This window comes from Anolis carolinensis, chromosome 1, assembly GCF_035594765.1.
Source record: "Anolis carolinensis isolate JA03-04 chromosome 1, rAnoCar3.1.pri, whole genome shotgun sequence".
Taxonomy (NCBI): Eukaryota; Metazoa; Chordata; class Lepidosauria; order Squamata; family Dactyloidae; genus Anolis; species Anolis carolinensis.
Genome location: NC_085841.1, coordinates 203,881,697 through 203,908,378, shown reverse-complemented (window position 1 = coordinate 203,908,378; position 26,682 = coordinate 203,881,697).

The following is a 26,682-nucleotide window of genomic DNA, read 5'->3' as shown; positions in this document are numbered from 1 at the left end:
AGATATTATATGCTTATTGGTCTGCGTGGTTTCCAGTGCTCGCGCTGCCTTGGGGTGCAATAAAGGGTTTAACCCGTTGCACCACCTCGGCTCTTCATTATCACCGTGTCTGATGAGATGAGATCTATTCTATGAAAGCTTCTTCCATATGAACAGTGTTATCGAATGCTTCTCTACTCAAAGATGAGTCTCAGATGAGTAATCCCTCATAAGAAGACTATAGCTTAAATCTTCCAGATGTTGTGAGCTGCAGCATACAGTACACCACCCATCCACTAAGGCACACTTACCTTACCAAGGTAAGGCCACCATCCCAACAACACCCCAAAGGAAAGTCTGATAATACAAACAGTTGTGCAGATCTGCTTCATATTTTTATATATATTCTCGTGTCCATGAGGAACAAGTTTTTGTCAAGTGAATTACTTTTTCCCTTTACGATCAAGCCACCTACAAATATTTTGGATTCGAGCAGGGATAGCTCGCAACAATACATAGTTGCTGAAAATTCTTTGGGGATTTCAGGTAAAATCTGATGGAAAAGATGAGTCCTAATCACTTGTGTGGCACAGTGGGTTAAAGCGATGAGCTGCTGAACTTGCTGACCAAAAGGTCTGCGGTTTGAATCTGGGGAGCGGGGTGAGCTCCCGCTAGTAGCCCCAGCTTCTGCCAACTTAGCCGTTCAAAAACATGCACATGTTGAATAGTTCAATAGGTACCACTCCAGCAGGAAGGTAATGGTGCTCCATGTAGTCATGCCACATGATGTCGGAGGTGTCTATGGACAACGGCAGCTCTTCTGCTTAAAAATGGAGATGAACACCAACTCCCACAGTCGGACTCGACTAGACTTAATGTCAGGGGGAAAACCTTGACCTTTACCTTAATCATGAGTGTGACACATAACATCATTGGCCCCAACCAATCAGAGTTTTAGAGCGTTGACTCTAGAAGTCCTGATTCCATGATATCATTGGCGGCGAAACTCTCACTACAGCAAACTAAGAGGTGGTTAGTTTGGAGAGAACAACCACCATTCTGTTAGCTTGACAAGCGAAGCAGTGCACAGCAGCCATGTAAAATGTTCATGACAAACCAGGGTGCCAGTATATGAAAATCGTTATCTGTTTCCCGAGGTTAGTGGGAGTTACCTGCACATTCCCTAGGGATAGAATCAAGCCTGGAAGGGAACAGAGCAATTTTTCAAGCTCTGGAGAAGTTTAAGACGGCGCCTGAATAATACTCAGGTTTGATTGCTGCAATTCTTCTCCTCTTCCTTCCCTAGATTATTCACTGATGATTAATGTTCAAATAAATTGTATTCATTCGCTAGCTCAGAGGGGGAAATGCTACTTTTTTCAAGAAGGCTGATTTCATTACTTGCCAAGGGCCAGAGACTGCCACCGGCTCATAATGAGCATCATTTTTTCATGGAGGGTCTGGCTGTCAGGCTGATGAACTGTTATACATAGACTTGGCCCCCTCAAAGTCTGCAGAAATGCTTTGAAAAGCAACTGCTGACTGAGGAATTGAAGAATGCCTTGGCACTCGGGAGCATGCTGAAACAATGAAAAAGCCCAGAAACAATAAAAAAGAAAGCCAAGAAGCTGCTTGGTGTCTTCAAATAATATTACTTATTTTGGGAGGCCAGCCTGAAGCCCGGTGGCTTAACCATTATGAAAGCTGACCTGAATCATTAATATGTAGGAAAGCTGATGCAGTGAAAACAGTCAAGGTTGGCAGTTGCCCTATCCGGGGAGAGGTGAATCTATTCTGGGTTTTAGTCTGAACTTCAAAGAAAGTGATCACACTGAACCTGTTTTGGGGTTAGAGTTTCATATGCTGCATGGCCCCTTTAAGGTAAAGGTAAAGGTTTTCCCCCTGACGTTAAGTCCAGTCGTGACCGACTCTGGGGGTTGGTGCTCATCTCCATTTCTAAGCCAAAGAGCTGGCGTTGTCCGTAAACACCTCCAAGGTTATGTGGCCGGCATGACTGCATGGAGCGCTGTTACTTTCCCGCCGGAGTGGTACCTATTGATCTACTCACATTTGCATGTTTTCGAACTGCTAGGTTGGCAGGAGCTGGGGCTAACAGCGGGCGCTCATTCCGTTCCCGGGATTTGAACCTGGGACCTTTCGGTCTGCAAGTTCAGCAGTTCAGCGCTTTAGCACACTGCGCCACCACCAGGGGTCCGGCCCCTTTAAAGTTCACACTAAAAACTGGAACTACTGCATTAAAATTGGAGTCTTCAGCATCCAGTGGAAGAGAAGAGTAGCTTTTAAAAAAGCATTTTCATAGAATTGGAAGAGATCACAAGGGCCATCCAGTCACACCACCCCCAAATGAAGGAATACACAATTGGTAGTTTTTTCTGGAAAACATTCATATTAGTATATGAGCAATTTCTATTAATTTACTTATTTTAAGCTAATTCCTAAAACCAGTTTTACTTAGAGTTTCTATCCATACATCGTAATATCTTCATAGAGAAGAACGAATAAGATGTTGTCTAGAACAGGGCTTCTTAAACTCTTTCCACTGGCAACCCCTTTCCCCCCAATAATTTTTACATGATTGGCTACACATAATAAAAGTGAAAATATGTACAGTAGAGTCTCACTTATCCAACACTCGCTTATCCAACGTTCTGGATTATCCAACGCATTTTTGTGGACAATGTTTTCAATACATCATGATATTTTGATGGGCCGGGCTATGGCGCAGCTGGCTAGTAACCAGCTGCAAAAAAATCACTACTGACCGAGAGGTCATGAGCTCGAAGCCCGGGTCGGGTTAAGCCCCCGACCATTAAATAGCTCAGCTTGCTGTTGACCTATGCAGCCCCGAAAGACAGTTGCATCTGTCAAGTAGGGAAATTCAGGTACGCTTTATGCGGGAGGCTAATTTAACTAATTTACAACATCATAAAATCTGCCAGCAAAACACGAGGAAAGGAATGAGGAAGTACAGCCACTAGTGGTCAGTGAAGCAACAGTTCCCCCTGTGGCCAGAATCGTGAAGCTGGAAAAAAGTTAAATGCCTCTGTGTCTGTCTATATATGTTGTTTGTCTGTTGGCATTGAATGTTTGCCATATATGTGTTCATTGTAATCCGCCCTGAGTCCCCTTCGGGGTGAGAAGGGCGGAATATAAATACTTTAAATAAAATAAATAAATAAATAAATAAATATTCTGGTACTAAATTCATAAATACTACATAGCGTTACTATGTATTGAACTACTTTTTCTGTCAAATTTGTTGTATAACATGATGTTTTGGTGCTTAATTTGTAAAATCATAACCTAATTTGATGTTTAATAGGCTTTTCCTTAATCCCTCCTTATTATCCAACATATTCGCTTACCCAACGTTCTGCTGGCCTGTTTATGTTGGATAAGTGAGACTCTACTGTATGTATATGTGTGGCTGGGGGTCCACTTACACAGACAAGCTCCTGCCTCCACAAACAGCTATAGTTCCCACTACTCAGGAGACACCAATGGCCCTCCCTCCAATGACTTTGCTGGTTACTGAGAGTGCCGTGAACATGTCCAAGAGCCCTGCCAGTGTCCTCCACAAACATCATACTGCCCACCACCCAAGTGAAGGCTTTCATACGGGGACGATTTCATCCTAGATTTTCCTGTTTTTCCTCCACCACAGACACACCAGTGTTTCTTACTCTCGCCATTGGTGTGGAATTTGCATGACCCCACCCACTACCTCTCCCTTAATCCCTTCCTATTCTTTTCTATGGTACACAGCAAACAGAGGAATTGATCAGCAACTGATCATACTAGAAAGGGAAGTTTGGGGAGAATTCACCATGATTTATGGGAGCTGTAGATATTGGAATGTATAGTTCATCTGCAATCTAAGAGCACTCTTTTTTTTTAATAATTTTTATTAAATTTTGAAAATAACAATAAAATGGGTTAGGAAAGTATGGGGGGGGAAAGAAAGGATGGGGGGTAGGGAGGGGGTGGTAGAAAGTGAGGGGGAAAGGGGTAATAAGGGCAGGGGGGGTCAGGGTCCTTGTCGATTCTTGACTTCCATTCTTCTCTATAAAGTTGTCGTAACTATTTGTATTATTTATGTTGTTGGTATCATTCAATTTTTTTTTTGTGTCGACAGTTGACACTTCTCCTTCGTGTTAAGGGCTTTATAACAATATTCTAACTTTTTCTTTCTTCATCCAGTCCTTTAACAGTGTCCAATCTATCCCTTTTTTTGGCTTATTTTGTGTTGTTGATAGCAGGAACGTTAGGTAGTCCATATTCATTATATCCCATATTCTTTTTATCCATTCTTCCACTTTGGGTATTAATTTCTGTTTCCATAATCTTTCAAGAACTAATCTGGCAGCTGTTGTTAAGTGTGTAAAGATTTTGTCTTCATTCTTTCCCCATTGGTTATTCGTCATGCCCAATAGAAAGAATTCTGGGAGTAGTGGTATTTTTATCTTTAAAATTTTTTGACATTTGTCGTGGATTTCCCTCCAGTACGGTTTTACCTTCTCACAAGACCACCACATGTGTAGATATGATCCTTCACCTCTTCCACATTTCCAGCATTTAATCTTCTTTCCTTTGGTAAATTTTGATATCCTTTTTGGGGTCAGGTGCCACCTATAGAACATTTTCCACCAATTTTCTTTCAATTCATAGGCATATGTATAATTTAATTTTTTCCCCCATAAAAGTTCCCATTCCTCTAATTGTATAGTTCTTCCTAGATCTCTTGCCCAATTTGTCATGCACTCTTTTATTTGTTCCTTCTCAGTACTCCATTCCAATAGAAATTTATATATTTTTGCAATTTTCCTCTTTCCCTTGTCTAATATTACATCCCATGGTGTTACCTTATCCTCGAATCCCTGAATCTTATCTTTATTGAAGCTTTCTTTTAATTGATAATACTGGAGCCAGGTTAGATTACCATATTTTAATTTTAATTCTTCCTGTGATTTTAATGTTATTTCCCTTCCTTCTTTTTCTAGTATATCTCTATACGTAGGCCATGTGTTCCATCCCAGTTCTCTTCTCTGGCGTGCTTCCATAGAAGACACCCAGAGGGGGGTTTTATTATAGATTCTCTGTTTATATTTATTCCAGATCTTGAGTAAGGTCGAACGAATAAAATGGTTGCCAATTTTTTTTTCGATTGGTGCTTTGTTGTACCATAGGTACGCATGCCTGTCGGCTCGCAAATCATGTCCTTCCAGGGTCAACATTTTCTTATTGCTTAAATTAATCCAATCCCTTACCCAATCTAATCCGCAGGCTTCTGAGTAAAGGGCAAGGTTCGGTAAACCTAAACCCCCTCTATTTTTGGCATCTGTCAAATTTGTATAATTTATTCTTGGTTTCTTATTATTCCAGATGAATTTTGATATATCTTTATTCCATTCTTTGAATAACTTCTGGTTCCTAATTATTGGAAGGTTTTGGAAAAGATATATCATTTTTGGTAATACATTTGATTTAATAACCGCTATTCTACCCAATAAGGATAATTTTAATGAAGACCAATTCTTGAGATAGTTTTTAATTTCTTTCCATTTATTGATATAGTTGTTTTGGAGTAACTGTGAATTCTTTGTTGTTAGATATATTCCTAGATATTTTATTTTGGTTGGCGTTTTCATACCTGTGATATCACTTATCTGGGATTGTCTTTCTTTTGATACATTTTTGGTTAATATCATGGATTTATCTTTATTTATTCTGAAACCTGATATTTTGCCAAAGTCTTCTATTTCCCGTAGCCACTTTTTGATATTATTTAATGGATCCTCTATAATGCACACTAAGTCATCTGCAAAGGCACGGAGTTTGTATGTCTCTTTGCCTATTTCTAAGCCTTTTAAATTGTCGTCATCTCTCAAATTATTAAGGAGTAATTCCAATGACATTACAAATATTAGTGGGGATAGGGGACATCCTTGCCTAGTCCCCTTCTCCACCCTAATTTTGTTAGATGATTGACCATTTACCCAGATATTTGCCGTCTGATCTTCGTATATAGCTTGTATCGCATTCATAAAATTATTCCCTATATCAATTTCTCTCATTAACATTTTAAATAAATCCCAATTTATACGGTCAAATGCCTTTTCCGCATCAACCGTCATTATGGCTACTTCTTTTTGATTATGTTTTTCATAGTATTCAATTATATTTACTAAACTTCGTACGTTGTTTTTAATACTCCTATCTGGTAAAAATCCCGATTGTTCTTCTTTTATCCAATTTGTTAAATATAATTTTAGTCTTTCCACAATAATTAAAGCAAAGATTTTATAATCCGTATTTAATAGGGAAATAGGTCTATAATTTTTGATGTTATTGGGGTCCGAATTGTCTTTAGGTAACAGTATTATGTTAGCTTCTTTCCAAGATTTAGGTATCTGTTTTTGATGTAGGGCGTTATTCATAACTTTTTGTAAGTGGGGTAACAGATCATCTTTCAATCTTTTATAGTAAATTGGCGTTAGGCTGTCTGGACCCGGTGCTTTATTGGGATCTAATTTCCTTATAGCAATATCGATTTCTTTATGTGATATATCCTTGTTTAGCATCTCCCTTTGGTCATCTGTTAGTCTTTGTATCTTTTGTCTCCCCAAGTATAGCATAACTTCTCTATTTATATGGTCACTTTTATATACGTTTCCAAAATATTTGCTAAATTGGCCATAATTTGCCATAATCTCTTTCTCTGATGTATAAACTTTGGTTCCGTCTTTTATCTGGGTTATCCATTGTTCCTGTCTTTTCCTCCTTAGTGTGCGTGTTAGCCATTTACCCGGCTTGTTTGCGTTTTGGAAATGGTACTGTTTTACAAATTTCAACTCTTTAGCCCTTTGTTCCATTTCCAATTGCTGACGTTGTTTATTAAGGTAATCTAATTCCTGTCCTAATTTTGAGTTTTTGGGGTTTTTCTTTAAATTCTTTTCAGCCAATTCTATTGCTTTATGTATTTCTAATGACTTTTGATTTCTTAATTTATTTTTATAGCATTTTGTTGAATAAAATTACCCCTCATGACAGCCTTACTTGCGTCCGAAATAATGCCATCATCTACACCCGCTGTTGTGTTGAACAAAAAAATATTCTTTAAGAAGTTTTTTTATTTTTCTCTATATCTTCTTCCTTTTGTAGTAGGTTTTCATTAAGTCTCCATTTTTTCATACCGGGTTTGTAGTTCAATTTTAACTCTAGCGGGCAATGGTCTGTGTCTTTCCTTGGTAATATACTAATCTTATTTATTTTTGTGGATATCGTTTTGGTTGATCAAATCATATCAATTCTGGACCAATTATTATGCCTGCTTGAAAAATATGTATAGTCCTTCTCTGTCCCATGATATAATCTCCATATATCTACCAAATCGTATTCTTTCTTTAAATTTATAAAGCTTTGGGGTAATTGACCTAGGTTTTCCTGGCCTTTCTTCTTACTCTGTATTTGTCTATCAATTTTATTGTCTATCACTCCATTAAAATCTCCTAAGAGTATAAGGTCATCGAATTTTTGTTCTCCAATTAGTTCCCTCAATTTCTTTACAAATTTTCCTTTTGATCCGTTTGGTGAATATATATTACAAATTAGTAGTCTATGTCCTCCTCTTTCTATCCGAATGGCAACTATTCTTCCCTCGGTGTCTTTAAAGGCTAATTCAGAAGGGATGTTGTTTTTTACATATATTACCACCCCCTTCTTTTTATCTGGTGCTGCCGAATAGTATTCCTTTCCTAGTGCTTTTTGGGATAGTAGTGCTACAACTAGAGATATGGGATTCCTGTAGGGCAATCACATCATACTTCTGCTTCTTTAATTGTGAGAAAATTTTATTTCTTTTCTGGGGGCAATTTAGTCCATTGACATTGTTTGAGTAGCATCTCAAACTCCAGTCCATCTTCAACTTCTTTCCTCTTCTTCTGTCTTTTGATCCTTATCCACTTCCTCCTCTTCTTCGACGGTTCCCAGGTCCATCACTCCTGCACCATATTGTATTCCCAATTGTTCTGGCGATTCATCTCTGAGCCGTTTGCTTGGAATTCCTTTACTTGGGGTCTTGTTATCCAATGAATCCTTTTTTAGTCTCTTGTAGAAATCTCTAGCTTTCTCTTCAGTGGTTAGCCAAAATCGCTCTCCTTTATATGTTGCCATAATCCCCTCTGTTCTTTCCCAGCGAAATTTGATTTGCAGTCTCTTAAGTTCTTCAGTTAAAAACATGTACTTCTTTCTCTTTGCTAGAGTAGTCAGAGGTATTTCTTTCAGGATCGCAACTCTCCTTCTTTGGTATACTATTGGTGCTTTGTTACTGGCCTTTAAGATTTCGTCCCTTATTGATTTCTTTGTGAAGTGCACTATAACATCACGTACCACCTTGTGGCGCCTCGTGTAACTTGTTGATATTCTATAAACCCGGTCAACCTTCTCCTCCATTTCCTTGGTAGTGCATTCCATTAAATTTGCTGTTATTTGTATGATTATTTGTTTGATGTCTTCCTTGGGGTCTTCCTCTACGTTTCGATATCTTAATTGAAATTCCATTACTTGTTGTTCTAACTTTTCTTGCATATTCTCCAGTTTTGAGTTTTTTTCTTCTATTTCTGTTATTTTGTCAAGTTTTGCTGCCTGTTTTTTCTGTTGGTCCATCATTTGCTGTCTTTCTATTTTCATATCTCTCATTTCTTGTTGTAGATTCCCCATATCTTGTTTCAGTTTTGACATGTTGTTTCTCACTTCACTTAAGTCATCTGTTAATTTCTGTCTCATATCATACATCTGTTCTTGGAGTTGGTCCTGTTTTTCGGAGAGTCGTTGCAGTTCCTTCATAACGTCTTTCAATGTAAATTCCTCTTGCAGTGAGGGTCTTCTTGTAGTGTTGAAGCTTAACTTCCTTTCCTCCTTGTCTCCTTTCATTTTTAAATTTGCCATTATTCTTTTTGTAGTAAGGTCCTGTTTACAGACAGCCTAATCTAATAGATTTATTTGATCAAAATCTATCTATCTTGCTAGCTTTATCTGCAAATCAGTTACTATATTGCTTTTAATTAATTACAAACAATTGATTATTACGGGAACTGAGGGCAAGGCTATAGGGATGGAAAGAGAATCCTACTACAATTGCAACACAGCTGCAGTTCTTTGAAGCTCTGTCTCAGGAGCTGGCAGGTAATATTCTTATAACTGCTCTTGCTGGGCTGGGCGAAGCTAACTGAGATTTGGCTATAGATCACTGCACATTCCTAACTGAATTGAACAGTTGAACAATTGATTATTGTTTATCTGTAGTCAATTGGGATTTAATTGATTGTCATATGTTAAAAAAAGCTCAAAATATATAAAGGAATTGTCTTCTTGTTTGGTGGCCTGTTGATTAATATTCTATTATAATGTTCACTTTAGTGGCAAAGTATCCTTATATGGGATTATATGAAATTCAAAGTTGTACCTTCACATTCCTCTACTAACTGGAGGAGGGATGTCCTTATTTCTTCTATAGTTATTCTTCTTCCCTGGGTTGAATCTGATAGTTAATCCATATAGTTTCTCTGAGTCCTATGTACTCTATCCGTCTTTGGCTATCTTTGTAGTTCCTGCAAGGTTCCACTTGTAGTTCCACTTGTAATTCTTTAAATCTCGTAGAATCTTACAATTCCTATATGTCTGGATTCTTTTCTGTACTTTACTGACTCTATGGTCCTTTTACACCATCCTCATCTACACCTTCATTAAGTTCCGTTTAGTATCTCTTGAGTCTGTCCTGTTTACGTCTTCTTACATCCTCTAGCTCTGTCTCTCCTCCATACAGTTTGCTGCAATCACTCCTTTATGGCACGCCTTGGCTACACTCCCTGTGCCTGTTGATTTTCCTTCCCTTCTCCTGGCAATGACTTCACCCCAGAGCTCTGAGCATACACTCTCTCACCTTCCTGCTTCGTCCAGTTACTTGGTCGCCTTCAGAGTTGCATCAGCTTTCTGACGCTCCAACCCTGTTTCTCCGTCCTCCTCCCACACGTCCTTCCCAGCTTCACAGCTTCTAACCAGCACTTTGTTTTGACTGTTTGCTTCCTTCAAGGTCAGTCCTGCTTCAAAGGGTGCTGGTACTTCTTGAGTTATGAGCGACAGATTACTCTTTTGTATTTACAAGCAGTTTGTCTCACTTATTCCACGGAGTTTGGCAGCTTGCCTTCTCACCCTTAAGATTAGTTACTGTTCACATTCAAATGTTCCATATGTTACTAATGTTTTGATATGGGTTTTCCCTTTATAGAGATAGAATTTCTTACTCACTTTTGATTCAGCGTCGGGTGTGTTGTTTTAAAATGTGGGCGGCTGGTAGTAGTCCTGAAGGATTAGATCCCAGGTAGCTTCTCGGTGGCCTGCTACCCTGTGGGGAACTTTACCGGACCTTTGATCACCTCCCTTTGAGAGGAAGGCAATTCTTAGGTCATCGGTTGATCCCCTTTGGGTTCGCAACCTTTCCGACTTCAATCCGTCGTTGAAAGGAGGGAGTAAACACTCTCCTGGTCTTTCCGAGGTGCTGGGGCTGTGAGAGCTCTCACAGCTGCCGTCCTACCGCCATCATTCCCACACCGGAATCTAAGAGCACTCTGAACTCCAGCAACCATGGACCTGGAACTAGCTTGGCACACAGAACCCCCATGATCAACAAAAAATACTGGAGGTCTTTGGGGAAAATTCACCTTGATTTGGGGTAGTTGTAGTTTGCCTATATCCAGAGAGCACTGTGAACCCAAACTTGGATGGATCTGGACCACAGATGGAACGTGGCACACATACGTGATATGCCAACATTTGATTACTGGAGGGGTTTGGGGGGAACTGACCTTCTTTTCTCAGAGTTGTAGTTCATCCACAACCAGAGAAACTGTGACCTCCACTGATGATGGACCTGGACCAAACTTGGCACACAGAACCCACTGGATTAACTCAACCTACTGGAGGGGTTTGAGGGGACTGACTCACCTTAGTGGGAGTTGTAGTTCACCCTACAGCCAGAGAGCACACTGAACCCCACCAATGATGCCTCTAGAGCAAACTTGCCCAAGATAACAAACTTTAAGTACTGATGGAATTTCATGGGATTAGCCTGGCACGATGTCAGTTGTAGTTAAGTTACAACCTTATGCATTTTGTATAATTAAAAATTGACTTTTCAAATAACCCATGCAATGCCAGGTACCCAAGTTAGTAGGTATATAAATTAGACATTAAGCAAAATCAGCATTTGCAAGCTTTGCTAAAACAAGGCAAGCTAATTGTCCTTTTTAAAGGAAGTACAGTGGAAGCATTTGCTGCATGTTGTTGCTAAAAGAGTCATGTAAAGTTTTAAAAGTAGTCACTAATTGGCAAGGAACACAAACTTGTTGTGACCCCCACATTCAGCAAAGAACTCCAAATGGGGTCACGGCCCATAGTTTTAGAAGCCTTAGTCTAGAATAGGGGTGGGAATCATGTTGCCCTCTGTGTTGGCTTGTAGGTGCCAGTAGACCTCAACATTAGTTAAGTTGGTGAGGGCTGTTGGGAACTTCAGTTCAACAACATTTGAAGGGCTACACAATCCCTGGAACTAGAACAATTAAAGAGGATGTAGAACTTTTATTGTTTTATTGTTTTGCTTTTATATTGTTGTGTCCGGGCTTGGCCCCATGTAAGCCGCCCTGAGTCCCTTCAGGGAGATGGGGCGATAGATATGCTGGATTTCGTATCACAAAATCACAAGTCGAACACTTCCCAAGTGTCTAGGACTGTGTGATGTATTTTCGGATGATGCGTGCAGATCCCAGTAGGGTGGCCTTTTGCAGTTGGCAGATCGTGATTTTGTCAATGTCTATTGTTTCCAAATGCCGGCTGAGATCTTTTGGCACGGCACCCAATGTGCCAATCACCACCGGGACCACCTGCACTGGTTTCTGCCAGAGTTTTTAAAGTTCAATCTTGAGGTCCTGATAGCGGCTGAGTTTTTCCTGTTGTTTTTCGTCAATGCGACTGTCACCTGGGATGGCGACATCAATGATCTAAACCTTTTTCTTTTCCACAACTGTGATGTCTGGTGTGTTGTGTTCCAGAACTTTGTCAGTCTGGATTCGGAAGTCCCACAATACTTTTGCTGGTTTGTGATCCCACCAGTTTTTTGCTGCTGGCAGGTGGTACTTGTGATGACTCATGGGCCTTGTAGTCCTGTTCCTAGTACTATTGTGACAGACGAAGAGGAAAACATGGGATTTTTGCCGGTTCAGCCAGAACCGGAGTCTCCTCACCTGCAGGATGTTGTTGTTTGTCCTCAAGAATTCAGCCAAACAGGCCTTGGGCAGAACTCCCCCCCCGTTTCCCAGAAAAGAATCTTATTCTCGGGAAAGGGGAAACAGAGAGGCTCATCGGAGGAGTTTACGCATTGCTGCCAGAAATCAAGCTGATTAGGCTTGCTTCCCTTGGGAAATTCTAAGGAGTCACACATCTGGACAGAGTTGGGTTTCGCTTCTCGTTCTCTAGGGAAAGTGTTCTGTTGGCGGGAAAACGAGACCCAATATAGGTGCTTAACGCCAGGGATACTTTGCGGAGTCAATTGTTCAGCTTGAGGAGAGAGATCGTGTGTGGACTTCGTAATCCAGTTCCTTGTTTCCCGGATCAAGTTTCCAGCCTTGTCTTGTCTCACGGACTTCCTTGGACTCTGTTCATGTTTCATGTTTACCTCGCCTTCTAGTCACGGATCCAGCCAAGAATCAAGTTTATTTTCCAGCCTTGTTGTCTAGCTACATTGGACTTTAAAGACTCGGTTGTTTTCCCCACACTATTGCTTGGCAAAGTGTGTGTTTCGGTCAAGTGGATTAAAACTTTGGACTCTAATATCTTATATTGGACAATACATTTCTGGACTATATTTGACCTCATCTGAAAGGTCTGCTTCTGAACTATATTCTTCACTTGTTTTTATTGACTTTATATATTTCTTTAATAAAGATATTAGATAGATTCTGGCCTCTGTGTAAGGTTATTGGTGCTCTGCAGCCTGGGTCCTGACAGTACTTGAGGCATAAGTGTGCCTCTGTTTGTAGTCTGTCTGTGTGATTTTCTTCTTTTTCTTTTTCTTCTTCTTCTTCTTCTTCTTCTTATTATTATTATTAACTTGAGCAATAGTAGAGTACTATAGTTATAAAGCAAACCTCTTGCCTCAAAGCGATGTGTATAATTGTTGACTTACCTAGTCCCATTCTTTGTAGTACAGTGGTTCTCAACCTGGGGTCCCCGTATGTTTTTGTCCTACAACTACCAGAAATCCCAGTCAGTTTACCAGCTGTTAGGATTTCTGGGAGTTGACGGCCAAAAACATCTGGGGACCCCAGGTTGAGAACCACTGTTGTAGTAGATGTACTCTAGTTGAGTCCTGTCTTTAATTTATATCCCCCTTCTCAAACATATTCAAAGTAGCCAAAATAATAGAAACCAAACATTTAATTAAAACGTAACACAAAAGCAAACACACAATTTTAGAACACAACAATTGCACAATCATTTTTTTTGGTTAGGCCGATTCTCCTATGAATTGTGTGCAAATGCATTCAGTGCCGGATTTACCATTGTGCTTAGGTGTGCTCAAGAAACTATACATTTTCAAATTCCACGGAGTCAATTTTAGGATTGAACGTGTCTTTAACTCACATTAAAAAGTGCAGCCAGATTTGCTAGTACTATTTCCAACTTAATACATTTTAAATGTTGCTCTGTATTATAAAACAGGACATTTGTCTTTGCATATGCTTTACCTTGCATGTACCGACTGCATCATAGCTTCTTCTGCATTTAACATCATAATGCTCTGTCCCTTTTAAAATGGAAGAATCCATTACTTTGCCTTTAGAGCAATTTTGAAAGCATTAGCATTTCAAAAGAAAAAAAATCTCTCTCTTTTTAAGCCTTAAGGCTGTGTGAGCATTACCCGCCCTTTCCCACATTCTTTCAGCTACAAACACCTCCTGATTGTTTTTGTTATCCTGCTTTCACACACATCCCTAACTCCTCACCCAGAAGTTAAAACTATTGCTTGTTCTCTTCTATAAGGGTTAACCACATTTGCAATGAGAACTAGATTGGGATTTGGTGTGTGCTGGCTGTTTTGTCTAGTATGGCATAGGTCTGGGATAAAGAAAGCATGTTATGTGGTTTCTGTATGACCCCAGGACTCATTTTTTGGACTCCAAAGCCTTCCAGAGATTTTGTGAAGACCTCCGAATCCTCAATTTAATTTTTCTTGCTACCTTTCAATCTGAGAGCCATTATGGTGTAGTGGTCTCTGCTCAGCCATGGAAACCAAATGGTGTCCTTAGGTAACAATAGTGCATGTTGAGTCTATGATTCTGAATGCCAGGATTTGAATTCCCACTCAGTCATGGCAATGTACTGGATGGTCTTGGGCAAGTCACACTCTTTCAGCCTCAAAAGAAGGCCTCTGGTGGCCATTTTTTAAAATCTCCTGCCCTTCTGTTCCTTTATAGCAGTGGTTCTCAACCTGATGTTTTGGCCTTCAACTTCTAGAAATCCTAACAGCTGGTAAACTGTTGTCAAAGGCTTTCATAGCCGGAATCACATGGTTGTTGTGTGTTTTCTGGGCTGTATGACCATGTTCCAGAAGCATTTTCTCCTGACGTTTCACCCACATCTATGGCAAGCATCCTCACAACAACCAGCTGGTAAACTGGCTGGGATTTCTGGGAGTTGTAGGCCAAAACACCTGGGGACCCACAGGTTGAGAACCACTGCTTTACATGCTGGGAGGGGGCACCATCATTGCCCATTTTTCCCCTCTAGAATGTATGGTTGCAACCATACTTGGAAAAATTCAGTTAAAGTGTACAGTATCCTGTCCTGGTTTGACCTTAATTAGTATCATGCACAACACTTATAATCAGAAATTAGCACGTAATTAATGTAAAAAAAAAAGCCATAGCAAGACCACACGAGATTACCTTGCTGGATCTAGGTAATAACTTACCAATCCAACCACTACCCTGATCCCAATTGAGAAGTCTCAGTAGGTCCATGTGGTAACAATATACCAGCTTGTTTGCATTTCCATCACTGGTTATTCTCTGGCTAATAATCAAACCCCCATTGATGTATAGGGAGAGCCAGCACAACATAGTAGTTTCAGCCTCAAAGGAAAGCAATGGAAAATTTCCATGAACAGATCTTGCCAAAAAGCCTACATCTTACAGAAGCAACTTGAAAGTACACAAGAAGAATAACAACTCATCAACAGCAACTCAGAGAGCCCTGGCCTATTTTCCATTGCACATAAAGGAGTATATTACACTTTAAAATGCCCAGGGTTGGAGAAAGGATTTTAATTAAGTTGCCACTCAGGATAGTAGCTGACACCTGGTATTATGGTTTAATTGCTTCTATCATGGTTGGAGAGGTTTCCCAGTATGGCAAAATTTCAGAGAAGTCAGATGAAGTCAATAAAGACTAAACATCTATTAGACTAATTTGTTAACTTAAATGATTTATCAATACCCATTTAAATGAGAGCAAGCAGCATTATTTTAGTATCCTGAGCACATAAAAGGACCAGATGCTGAATTTGTATTTTTTTTTAACTTTTAACAAACAAAGGAATAACTTTCTTTGCAGGTGAAAATGCAGCATCTTTTTAGGACCAAATGCCACATCAAATCAAACACTGTGTTAGCTTTACTATAAGGCTGCCGACCTCAGCAGTATTTAACAACTTACATTGAAACATAACTGAAAACGATTTAATGTGGGTGTTTTTTCCCCTTTTAAGTGTTGCACAAAGTGACAGTGGAGCCCATGAAACCGCAATGCATTGTAGGACCTGGTGTTTGTGGGTCATCAGGAGGGTGGGAAACCATATCATCCTAAATGAAAAAATATTGTAACGGATTAAATGACTTTGGTACAGATTTTGTGCAGAGTTGGTTAGCAAGAAGACACTGAAAATATCAGTTTTTCAGAGAAATGTGAAAATGACAGGTTTGTGACAGATCTGTAAGGAGTGAAAAAGTAAAAGTACCAGTCTTAAAAAGAAAGTTGGGAGCCTCCGGTGGCCTAGGGGATAAAAGCCTCATGACTTGAAGGTTGGTGACCTGCAAGCTGCCAGGTTCGAATCCCACCCGAGTGCGGATGAGCTCCCTCTAACAGCTCCAGCTCCATGCAGGGACATGAGAGAAGCCTCCCACAAGGATGGTAAAACATCCAGGCGTCCCCTGGGCAACATCCTTGCAGACGGCCAATTCTCTCACTCCAGAAGCAACTCCGGTTGCTCCTGACACGAAAAAAAGAAGAAAAAAAGAAAGTTAATTTGTTTTTCCTAACTTCTTTTCCCCTTGTTTTCATCTTTTTTTTAAACTTGCTATCATTGTTATCATTTTAAAAATGCAAAAGGAACTGAGATGCTTTAAAATTGTTTGTGAAGAAATATAATAACATCTTTTGCAGGCAGATTGTGATAGATGCTCAGGCTGCACATTTGGGAGTGTCAGGTAAAAATCATTACTTAATTGGCAGTTGATTGCCTATTTGTGGCTGAGATGGGAAGATAGGCCTGTGTTACATACCAAAATAATTTGCTTGGTTTTGAGTGCTGTGCACCTTGGTATGTATTTCTTAGGAAGCAATACGTCTTAGGTGAGTTTTCCAAAAATCAGTGGATTAGTGAAACATTCTGAAACTCGGCAGGCTTGCAGTCATAAATGTGGCCTACTCGTGAGGCAAGTTCCATCCTGATAGGCCTAAAAAATGGAGAAACAAGCCTCTAAAATCTTCCCATTGGCACTGTTACAAATGCCAAGATTCTGCCAGCGTGCAGGCAGAGGTGAACCTAAACAAACACCCAGCTTGTGTCAAATAGTTTAATTAAAGCATCACTTATTGTCTGACTGTTTTCATAGTCCAAATACAAAACATAAAGATAGCACTCAGCCAATGCAGGTTCAGACAAACACTGTAGTCAAATATCCAGTCCAGTAGTCAAATGCAGAGAATTCAGTGATTAAAGTCCAAGGATCAAGAGTCTATACCATAGCCAATAGCCAGTCCAGAGATTCAAGGTTCCAGGGTTTCAAGAGTTCAGGAGACAGGTCAGGATACCAAAAATCTACAAACCAGCAACATCCACAACCAAATAGGACAAATACTTTTCTCCTGAAGATCAGTCTCCAGGCTAGCTCTTTATAACCAGTTAAACCCAGCTGCATGCTATCTCTTGCATGCCTCCACCTTTAATTGCTTTCACCTGCAAATTTTTACTTACAGATTACTCTGCTCTTTAGAACTAGGACTGATATTATCCCCTTCCATCACCAGCTACAAAGCCTGACACCACGAACCACCATCAACTGCGGAACATGATACATGATAGGCACCAATGAACCTAATCTAACTGGAATGAAAATGGCACCCCCCTCCCAATTTCTGGAATTTCCCAGAAAATGGATTTTGGGGGGGGGGGGGGGGAGAGAGAGAGAGAGAGAGAGAGAGAGAGAGAGAGAGAGAGAGAGAGAGAGAGAGAGAGCTGAAAATGAAACCAAAAACTTTACAGTTTTTGGGCGTTGTGCCCAAATAATTAAAAAAAAACATTTATTGACTCTAATTTTAAGAGCCATCTGCTAAGAAATACACTATGCAGAACACGGAAAAAGTAAAAATCAAGATCCTACTTAAAATGCCTTTCTGGACATCTACCAAAGAAACCTTCCATCACACAGTTAACCCCTTTTTGTATTGGATAACAATGGAAGAAGATGAGGATGCAAGATGTTAAAAATATCCCTATTCTATATCCACTGTTACACCCTTCCCCATTCCTCATATATTTTGCAATAAAAATTATATTAAAAAGAAAAGAAAACTCAATAGGACCAGACCTGGTTAGTATTTGGATAAGTTACTGCCAACAAATGCCAGATGCTGTTGGCCATGGGTTCAAGCTCATTTTCATTGAGGGTCACATGCCTTTCAAAGGGCTGTTGAATCCATGGATAGAGAATCTGTGGATACATAGGGCCAACTATATATATATTTATATAGTGTTTGATGATCTTTAAATTCTACCCCAGATGTTATTGAATGGCAATTCCAATCACTTTTGATTATCTGCCATGTGGACTGGGAATAATGCAAACTGCTACCCAACAGCATTTGAGTCTTTGAGGTTGGGGAAAAGTTAAAGGACATTTTAGTGTCAGACATCATATTCTGACGTTAAACTTTGCCTTCATTCTTCTTTTGGAGAAGAGAGCTGCATGTGACAAGTGACCAGTCTGAAAGCCCTTAAGCAAGCTTGCTGCCTTCAGGTGTGATGGACAATGTTGGCAGCTAATATAGTTAGCTTGCATAGCCGAAATGAGTATGTAGATGTCATTTCACTTTTTGTCTCAGCAGAACAATGGCTGTACTAGTTTTTTAAGGGCAGAGAGAAATGTACAAGACAACACTTTATTCTTCCCTCAAATCTGCTTAGCCCTCAGATCTCCCATTTATTTCATCACTGCAGTGTGAGAAAAATTTACTTTGTGAGAAGGTTAGGTGATTTAAAAAGGGAGAGAGGGTGAAGTTCTGGCTGTAGAGAGACAGAGGGGTTTGGGTCTGGTAAGGGTTTGGGCTTTTGTTGCTGGTTCGAGATTGTGTATATTTTTTGGGTAATAAATATTGCATTGGCTTGGGGCTTGTGGGATCTGGCAAAGAGTCCTTGCTTGAAAAGAGGCATTAGGCAATTTATAGTTTCCAAAGGACATGGGCACTCCTGTCAAGGCATTGCTTTCCTCACACTCCGTTTCTAATCCAAAGCCCTCAGGCTGAGTTTTATTTCTGCAATCACAAGGTCAGACATTGATTTGATTCAATAGAGGGTCCACAGCAATTTATAGTTTCCAAAGGACATTGCCAATCCTGTCAAGGCATTGCTTGGCGTGTGCTGCGTTTCTAATCCAAAGTCCTCAGCCAGAGTTTTATTTTTGCCATCACAAGGTCAGCCAGTGGCACCACTGATCAAAAGGTTCAAAGGCAATTTATAGTTTCCAAAGGACAGTGGCACTCCTGCCAAGGCATTGTTTGGCATGTGCTGCGTTTCTAATCCAAAATCTACACAAGTAGAAGAGGGACTTTTACAGTGATAAGAACCCAATTGAACAGGAAATAAGACTTTCAAACCAGGAACAAGTTTCTTCAATTATTGAAAAATAGTGTATTATAAAAAGTTATGAAAATTCACCAAAAATATAGGAGACAGGAATTGTTCTGCAATTTGTTGAGCAAAGAGTGTTGAATATGATCTCCCACTGTACCAACTTTGATGAGGATAGCTCAAGAAATGAGGGCAGGAAAGCCCTATAAAAGTCCCCCCTGGTTTCCTTTTTTTTTTGGCGATTGTGCATGTGCGTCGGGCCATTTCAGAAACATTACAAATCATTACAAATTTTCGGAAATATCCGAAATTTTTGGGTGAAAAATTCGGAAATACTTTCTATATCGAAGCGCCGGCACCCCCTATTTTAGAAACGAGAATTGAAACATTTTTTCCATCGATCGGACAAGCCTGGTTACAGTGAGATAATCCAGTGAGTTCAAAATTTCTTTGGAGACAGTTCCTTTGTAATTAGACCATCTTTAAAAAGAAGAAGTTTAAGCTGTCTCTGGACCTGGCACATGATATTTATCGCTTTGTATAATGTGACTAGGAGCCTCCGGTGGCTCAGTGTGTTAAAGTGCTGAGCTGCTGAACTTGCAGATCAAAAGGTCCCAGGTTCAAATCCAGGGAGCGGAGTGAGCACCCGCTGTTAAACTCCAGCTTCTGCCAACCTAGCAGCTCGAAAACATGTGAGTAGATCAATAGGTACCGCTCCGGCGGGAAGGTAACGGCTGTGAAGACTTGATGTGGCAGAGAATGGAATCCCTTCAGATCCCACCGCTGCCACCAAAATGTGAAGACTTGATGTGATGACAGGGATGGAAACTTTTTGGATCCCACCACTGCCACCAAAATGCGAAGGATTCACCTTCTACCTCTACGTGTTCCACTTTTCTATATTATCGCTGCCACCACCTTTGAAAGATGCTTTGCTCAAATAATAAGCAACATTTGAAGAAACAGTAACTTGTTTATTTATAGCACAAAGCTTGATGGTTGCAAGAATGTTATAACTTGAGGTGAACGATGTTACTTCTGTACAGTAAGTGTTGCAAGATTTCTCAATAGTTTCACTGAGCTTAGCATGGTATCAGCTTTATATTACTTGTTTCTTTCAGTTAGGAATACTGTCCTTCTTGAACTTAGTTGACCTGTACCCGATCAAACTTGGACTGGGGAGTTTAACTGGTTAACCCTAGTCCTCCTTGACTTAGGGATATAGCCTCAGCTCTTTAGTTATTCCTACTAAAGGCTCAGCAACTTTAATTTTAGCCCTTCTCCGCTAAAACTCTCTAGCTGCTCAACTTCTTCCCACAATCTCTTTTTTTTCGATCACACTCCTTTCTCACTGAACAGAACCAACTGCTCTGCTCAACCGACAAACTCCAACTGCCCAATTCCAACTGCTAAATTTTGAATTCTAAGGCTTCCACCAGCAAGGTGAAGCCACGCCCCTTTTCCTGGCCATGCCTTAGAGGCTCCCAGCTTCTGTATAAGAATAGCTGAAATATATAACCTTAAACAGTCAACCTAAACATAGCAATCATGAATAAAACACAATGATCATGACATCTTTACATACCTTCCAACCCGGAAAGATTATTTTTGCTTTTTCTAGACCCAGAATAAGCAAAAATAATAGAGAGTAACACAAAATACATATCTATACATAAACATAGCATCATACCTTAAACTCTAAATACAAACCTGTAAGTCTTCCGATCAAGGTGCTCTGGATAGAGCATCAGCTACTACATTACATTTGCCCTTTATATGTTTAATATCAAATGTAAAGTCCTGTAGTGATAAACTCCATCTCAATAATTTGTTATTGGTCCCTTTTACATTATCCAACCATCTTAGGGGTGCGTGATCAGTTTGTAACGTAAACTTCCTTCCCCACAAGTATGGTTTCAGTTTCTTTATGGACCAAATTATCGAGTAACATTCCTTCTCGATTGTGGACATGCTAAGCTCATTAGAATGCCACTTCTTACTGAGGAATAGTATGGGCCTATCCTCTCCATCTTCATCAATTCTACTTATTAATTTGGCTTTTCCAATCCTTTCTAGTAAATCATCCAAACGGGGCATCGGATACATGTCGTTTTGGGTGATTTTATTTAGCCGCCGGTAATCTATGCAAAACCTTACGGTTTTGTCTGGCTTCTTTACTAACACTATGGGCGAAGCCCAAGGGCTGTTAGATGGCACGATTATATCCAAATCTAACATCTCCCTGACCTCTTGCTCTATGCATTCGCTTATCTTACTCGTTACCCTATAGGGAGGGGATGCTATCGGTGCGGCGTCACCGGTGCATATTTTATGTTGCACTCCCTGCACTCTCCCGGGTAAATCCGAAAACATGACTTTATACTTAGCCAAGATTCCTTTAACCTCTCTTTGTTGTGATGGAGATAAGTCTGAATTTATGGATACTTTATCCAAGTTTCTATGTATCTCCCTATTACCTTCCCAAAATGAAAAAGGACCTGTATCTTCCTCTGATACTATACAGTAAACATTTGCCGACCTATTTACATACGGCTTAATCATGTTTACATGCACCCGTTTCTCAATCCCCAATCGTTCATCTAGGATGTCACAGTTCACATGGTTCTGCTTCCTGACGATCCTCCACGGTCCAGTCCAGTCTATCTGTAGTTTGTTGTTCTTGTTGGGTGTTAAAAACAGGACCTCATCTCCGACGTTGAAGTCTCGGGGTCTCGACGTTGCGTCGTACCGGATCTTTTGTTGCTCCTGGGCCGTCATAAGATGTTCCTGGGCGATGTCCCTGGCCATCTTTAATGTTGACTGAAGATCCTTGATGTAGTCGTCGACAGGAACAGGATCTGGCTTAGGACTTGCTTCCCAGTGCTCTCTGATCAAATCAAGGGGTCCACGAGCCTTCCTTCCGAATAACAATTCAAAAGGCGAGTAACCAGTGCTGTCCTGTGGGACTGATCGATATGCGAATAACAGCTGCTGCAACTTGGTGTCCCAGTCGTGGGGTCTCTGCTGGCTATAGGCCTTGATCATTTTCACTAGTGTTTTGTTCAGGTTTTCTACTAGGCCATTCGTTTGCGGATGATAAGGTGTGGACGTTAGGTGTTTAATTCCGCACAACTCTAATAACTTCTTCATTAGCCGCGAGGTGAACTGAGTCCCCAGGTCTGACACAAGCTCTCTGGGAAATCCAGTCCTTCCCCAAATTGATAACAGCGCATTGGCTATGGTGGAAGTTTCAATATTGGTCAAAGCCACTGCATCTGGATACCTGGTTGCATAGTCTATTACTGTGAGGATATATTTGTATCCTCTCCGACTGGGCTTATACAAAGGACCAACTAGATCAATCCCTACCCGGAAAAAGGGTTCCCCAACAACCGGCATGGGAACTAAAGGTGCTTTGGTCTTATCTCTTCCCGTGCTAAACCTTTGGCAAGTATCGCACGACCTGCAAAACTCCTTGATATGTTGATACATGCCAGGCCAGAAAAAGTTCTTGCTGATCCTTTGGGCGGTTTTTCTAACCCCCAGATGCCCTCCTTGTGGATTGTCATGGGCCACATCTAACAGTTGTTTCCTGTAGTTTACAGGTACCACTATTTGGGTACATGTTTCTGGCTTATTCAAAGTCTTATGGCTTGTACTTTTCCTGTATAAAACTCCCTCCTTAAGTACGAACTTAGGAGTTTTACTTTCTTCTGTTCCTGTGGCGCTCTGAGCTTGCAAGAACAAAGGTTGTAATGTTTCATCTGCTAGCTGCTCTCGCAGTATCTCTTGTTTTCCCTCTATTCTGCTGACCAACTCAGTGATGTTCGAACTAGACTCAGGAAGTTGCTCTGAGCTAGCTTGGATGGTCAAACACTTGGCTTTTGGAGTGTGGACCTCCATGTTGCCTTCATGTTTATCAGCTTCTTTCTGCCAATTCCTAACTTTTCCATTTAAATCATTCCCAATCAAACATTTGTATGGGATATCCGCGCAGACAGCGAAGTCCCATAATCCTTCCCAGCCTTTGTACTTGATGGGTAAGGATACTACAGGGGTTGGTATCGACGGACCAATCCCCTTTAAATTTATCTCTGAAGAGGGATGTTGGTATCTCTGTGGGACCACTTCAGGACGTATAATACAGACATCCGACCCAGTGTCTCTCCATCCCTGCGTGTGTATCTCATCTATGACAATAGATTCTAAATAGTCTTCAGAGATTTCTCTTGAAAGGATAAATAAACATTGTTTTTCTTTTGGCCTCGCATCAGGGCTTCTAGACTTAACTTCAGGTTCTACTTCTTGTTCTATTGGAGCTCTATTTACAAAGAACGTAGACCTGTCTTTCTTGATTAAGTTACATTGGTATCTAAGATGCCCTGGCCTTCCACAATGGTAACATTTTATCTTTTCCTCATGCCTGGCTTGGCCTGCAACTGCCTCATGCTTCCTATAGGCGGTGTTTTCTCCTGAACCTCCCCTTTGCATTTGTGTGCGTGCGTGAGGGTAAAACGTCGGCTTTAGAGGTTTTTTCTCTTTTGGTTCTTCCTCCTTCCTAAAACCTTCTTTCAAGGTAATTAGCTGGTCAATCATAACTGCAGCTTCGTTGGCTGTCTTTGGGTTTCGGTCTTGAATTAGCCATCTGTATTCTGAGGGAACTAGGTGAAAGAGCTGCTCCAGCTTCAATAGTTCCTTAAGTTGCAGAAAGGAATCTACTTCAGAAGTCCTCACCCAGCTGTCAAAGTATTGAGCTTGCTTTGAAGCAACTTGCGCAAAACTTTGGTGTCTGTCCCTCTTTAAAGTTCTGAACTTTAATCTGTAAAATTCAGGCGTCAACTGAAACTTTTGTTGTACCTGCAGTTTAAACATCTTATAATCTCTGTGAGTGTCTTCAGCCATATCACTATATATTTCCAGAAGCTTTCCACTAATTTGTGGCCTCAGATATAACATCCATTTGTCTTCACTCACTTCAAAATCTTTACAGCACCTTTCAAAGGATATAAGGAACTTTTCTATATCATCTTCCTTGTTATATCTGGGAAACCTTTTTAAAATTACATCAGGTGCTTCAGCTCTCAAATCCCCTTCTTGGGTATCAGCGTGAGGTTGAGAGTGTGTCAATCTTTGCTTCTCCAAATCTATTTCCATTCTCTTCAACTCTAATTCTTTATCCTTCTGCAGTTGCCATCGTTTTTCCTCCCATTCTCTCTCTCTTTGCTTATCCTCCAATTCTAATTTTCTCAATTCAATTTTATATTTAAGGGTTTCCCTTGTCTCAGGGGTTTGCTCAGAGTCCGAACTATCTCCTTGGTATTCACTAGCCTCTCCTGCTAACTTCTTCTGTTTCCTGGTGGCCATTTCCAGACAAGTTTTACCTCAGCCCTTTTACCTAAAGCTGATCTCCGGCACCAAACTAACCTTTGCCAAACGAATTTCAGGCACTGAATCAGTTCTTGTTACACGGATCCCAGGCACTGAATCAGTCTTTGTTACATGGATCCTAGGCACTGAATCAGTCTTTGTTACACGGATCCCACCGCTGCCACCAAAATGTGAAGACTTGATGTGGCAGAGAATGGAATCCCTTCAGATCCCACCGCTGCCACCAAAATGTGAAGACTTGATGTGATGACAGGGATGGAATCTTTTTGGATCCCACCACTGCCACCAAAATGCGAAGGATTCACCTTCTACCTCTACGTGTTCCACTTTTCTATATTATCGCTGCCACCACCTTTGAAAGATGCTTTGCTCAAATAATAAGCAACATTTGAAGAAATAGTAACTTGTTTATTTATAGCACAAAGCTTGATGGTTGCAAGAATGTTATAACTTGAGGTGAACGATGTTACTTCTGTACAGTAAGTGTTGCAAGATTTCTCAATAGTTTCACTGAGCTTAGTATGGTATCAGCTTTATATTACTTGTTTCTTTCAGTTAGGAATACTGTCCTTCTTGAACTTAGTTGACCTGTACCCGATCAAACTTGGACTGGGGAGTTTAACTGGTTAACCCTAGTCCTCCTTGACTTAGGGATATAGCCTCAGCTCTTTAGTTATTCCTACTAAAGGCTCAGCAACTTTAATTTTAGCCCTTCTCCGCTAAAACTCTCTAGCTGCTCAACTTCCTCCCACAATCTCTTTTTTTTTCGATCACACTCCTTTCTCACTGAACAGAACCAACTGCTCTGCTCAACCGACAAACTCCAACTGCCCAATTCCAACTGCTAAATTTTGAATTCTAAGGCTTCCACCAGCAAGGTGAAGCCACGCCCCTTTTCCTGGCCATGCCTTAGAGGCTCCCAGCTTCTGTATAAGAATAGCTGAAATATATAACCTTAAACAGTCAACCTAAACATAGCAATCATGAATAAAACACAATGATCATGATATCTTTACAACGGCATTCCATGCAGTCATGCTGGCCACATGACCTTGGAGGTGTCTACGGACAACACCGGCTCTTCAGCTTAGAAATGGAGATGAGCACCAACCCCCAGAGTCGAACACGACTGGACTTAAGGTCAGGGGAAACCTTTACCTTTTTAAAAATGTGACTTATTATAGTAAAAAGATTATAGAGGGCTTTTATTCTGTACAGATTAAGGATCACTTATCTGAAATGCTTGGGACCAGAAATGTTTTGTATTTCAAATTTCCCCCCTGATTTTGAATATTTGCATAAATATATAATGGCATATCTTGGAGATAGGACCCAAGTTTATGCACTTTATACAGATAGGCTATATTATATTATACGCAATATTTTAAAATAACTTGGTGCAGGACACAAAGTTTGTGCACATTGAACCATTAGAAAGCAAAGTCACCCATGTGAACTCTCAAACACCCATGTGAACAATTTTGTATTTTGAAGCATTTTGGATTTCAGATTTCCAGATAAGGGATAGTCAACCTGAACTACCAAAATGTCTAAAAGATGAAGGAGGAAAACAAAGGGCCATACCTTCCAAGCATGGAGTTCAATCCATCCAGTGTTGTACAGTAGAGTCTCACTTATCCAACACTCGCTTATCCAATGTTCTGAATTATCCAACACATTTTTGTAGTCAATGTTTTCAATACATCATGATATTTTGGTGCTAAATTCATAAATACAGTAATTACTACATAGCATTACTGCATATTGAACTACTTTTTCTGTCAATTTTTTTTGTATAACATGATGTTTTGGTGCTTAATATGTAAAATCATAACCTAATTTGATTATTTATTTATTTATTTATTTATTTCCAACATTTATATCCCGCCCTTCTCACCCGAAGGGACTCAGGGCGGCGTACAAAATTGGCAACAATTCGATGCCTATACATAATCAAAACAGCAATAAAAATCCAATAAAACAATTAAAACAATATAAAAAATATAAGAACATATGATTAAAATCCATTCCTCCAAAATCCTCGTGCTGTAGCCGTAAATCAGTCTGGGTCGTCATTATCGTTTAATCTTCAAAAGCCTGGGCACATAGCCATG